This window comes from Diabrotica virgifera, chromosome 5 (assembly GCF_917563875.1).
Source record: "Diabrotica virgifera virgifera chromosome 5, PGI_DIABVI_V3a".
Taxonomy (NCBI): Eukaryota; Metazoa; Arthropoda; class Insecta; order Coleoptera; family Chrysomelidae; genus Diabrotica; species Diabrotica virgifera.
This window is the reverse complement of record NC_065447.1, coordinates 250,448-253,738: the sequence shown is the minus strand read 5'-3', so window position 1 is coordinate 253,738 and position 3,291 is coordinate 250,448.

The following is a 3,291-nucleotide window of genomic DNA, read 5'->3' as shown; positions in this document are numbered from 1 at the left end:
ACATGCATTTTTCTTACAAAAAATTAAAATTTTTGATCTTTAATAATTCAAAAAGTTTTGATTTATTTTAATATCTTTATATAATATTTTTGTTTAGAATTTGCCCCACTATCTAATTATGGGGTTATTTTTAATAAAATAATTTTCATCCCGAGAAGGGGTGGCATCCAGCCCCAGGGTAAAAGGGCAAGTTGGTGCCATGTCACCTTTGTTTCTTGAGATATTTTCTAACCACTCACCAATTTTCATGCAAATCGATGGAGGTTGAACGAAATCGGAGGTAATAGCTCATATCCACCTTCAGTGACTCCACTATAAGAAGAGTGGACGATAGCTTGACTCAGAAGATGTAACACTTTATGAAAAAAACATTAAGACTAGTTTGGCTACACATGACTTAGAGAATATCAGCATCAAAGAAATGAACAATAATATTATTCAAACGTTGAAAGAAGCTTAAAACAAAAACAAAAAATTAAGCCACATCACAAAACTGGAATACGCTGGTATCCGATCGGCCTATGGGGGAGCAGTACGTCAAGAGATAAGGGCTTGCGGCTCAGTGATACTCCTCCATAGATCCCTACCGCAAGGGCCTTATATATACAAAACATTTTCTAGAGGAAAGAAAACCACTTAGAGAAAATCAGAATCATAATAAAAATTAACTAAGAATCTTGAATAAGAAAATTAAAAATGAGGTTAGAAAGGATCTGAGACGATATAATACGATAGAGATAACTAGAGTAATAGAAGAAAATAAACGCTCGAAAGTGAAAGTACTCAGACAGAACAAGTCTATTGGAAGAAAAATCATCCACAAATTAGGAAATGAACAGGGGCAAATCATTGAGGATTAAGAACAAAATATGAACACTGTAGAGAGTTTTTATGTACAACTACCTATACAAAGAACAGCAATGTATCCGGAGATCATAACCAAAGATAATTAAGCAGGGATCAAGTTTAAAGATGACCTCCGAACACCAAATGAAAAACAATAAGTCTTCTGGAGGGGATGAGATAATGGCAGATACTATGAAAGTGGCTGGAAAAGATTATGGCAGGTCCTTGCCAAACTATTCACTAAATGTTTGCAGGAAGTAGTAACACCAGTTCAGTGGCATAACGATAGTGATGTTGATTATAGTTACTTTCGAGTATTCGTTACAAATCGTTACTTTTGTATAAAGTAATCATTTACAGTATTCGTTACTTTGATTACTATGATTACTTTTGTATTTGAGTACCTACCGGTACTCATATCGAGAATCATATTTCTCAGTAGGTAGGTATTTTGTATAAAGTTATCATTTACAGTATTCGCTACTTTGATTACTTTTGTATTTGAGTACCGGTAATCATATCGAGAATCGTATTTCTCAGTAGATAGGTATTTTGTATAGGTATTCCGATATAATAACGACCTTCACGAAGTAAGAAGTAATCCAGAATAATCAAAGTAGATACAATAGTCGTTACTCGCTCTGATACTAATACGATTGCTACGAAGTAATCAGAGTAATCAATGTAACGATTTGCCTCTCTGTATAGTAATCGTTACTTTCGGTATTCGTAAGTAACGAGTACTTTGTAACGAATAGTTACTTTTTCAACATCACTACATAACGAAGAAATTACCCTACAATGACAGGGAAGTAAAACGTCGCAATGAGTAAGCTCGACAAGCTTTCGTTAAATGCAGGAAGGTACTGACCTGTTCAGAGTTCGATCTTCAACTGCAACTGAGACTAGGTTTACTAAGTGCTACGTATGGTCGGTGCTGCTATATGGCGTAGAGGGCTGGACACTCAAAACGAGGGATATAAGCCTTCGAAATGTGGCTTTATCGCCGTATCCTAAAGATTCCATGAACGACGAAAGTCACAAAGGTAGATGTCCTTAAAAGAATCAATCAAGAACGCCAACTTTTCGAAACCATCAAGAAAAGGAAAACGGCATATCTGGGTCACATCATGCGAAACGAAAAATACCAGTTCTTTCAACTTATACTCGAGGGTAAAATTAAAGGCAAGAGAGGAATAGGACGCAAGAAAATGTCCTGATTCCGAAACATGATGCCGGATTTATACTCAGCCTTTGCCACTGCTAATGCCGCTGTCGGAAATATTGCCCGAAATACGATATCGACGCGAATGAAGTGTTCACACCAATCCTTACCAATGTCGGCAATGTCCTCATGACTAATACTCGCTCGCATTCGCGTTGCCTCTCCTCTGACTTCCGTCCCAAAAACCGACTTTTTGGGGAGCGCCGTGCAATGGCAGTAGCATGAGCAGCGGCAGCGCGCCTACTTCCCTGTCCAACAGGATTGAGTGTAAATCCGGTATAAGGCAATGACAGGGATTAACGACATACAATCTCTGATACACATTGCAAGAAACAGAGAGTTAGTGGAAAATGTGATCACTAACATCCATTACTGGATTTGCATCCGAAGAAGAAGAAAATAAATATCAAATCAAAATAAATGACAAATACCAGTTTATAAAATAAAAATACAGCACTTTTATCAAATAAAATAGTAATGGTATTTTTGGATTTACATCTACCTACTAGCCCGATCAAATAACAATCTGACCCCAAGAAAAACAAAGGAAGGATGAAAATTTGGGAATAGGTAGTTGAAATTGTCTATTATTATATAAGAAAAGTTTACAATTCTACATCCCCTCCATTTTTCAAAAATAGAGGGGAATACCCCCTCTCGAAGGTGAAAAATATACATTCAAAATAAGTCCGGAAATGGATAAAATGACTAATTCTGAGCAACTTTTGTTCTATAGAGTTTTTTTCTTAAGTCAATACTTTTCGAGTTATTTGCAAATGAACATGTTCATTTTTAACAGAAAAAAACATGTTTTTGGACGGTTTTCCGGAGATAACTCAAAAAGTAAGTATTTCAGCGAAAAAATATTCTTAGCAAAAATATAGCTCATAAAAAACTGAAAAAAATTGTGTAAGCTTGAGGTCTGTATACCCAGTACAAGCAGAGTTGTAGCTAATGAAAAGTAGGTTCTTCTTCATAAAATTTAAAATCGAATATTTCAATGTGAAATAACCAAAAAACGGAGCACTTTTCGGGGAAATTCATTTAAAACTTTTTTAAAGTGTTTAAAAAAAGGATTATTTTTGTTTTTTTTTAAACATGTAACATTAAAAGTAAGTGAGTTACGCTCAAAATATTGTTGGTCCCTTTTATTTTTTGGTAAAAAATCGCGAAAATCACCCCCTAATTAGCATCACAAATAAATTTTATCTATACCACTT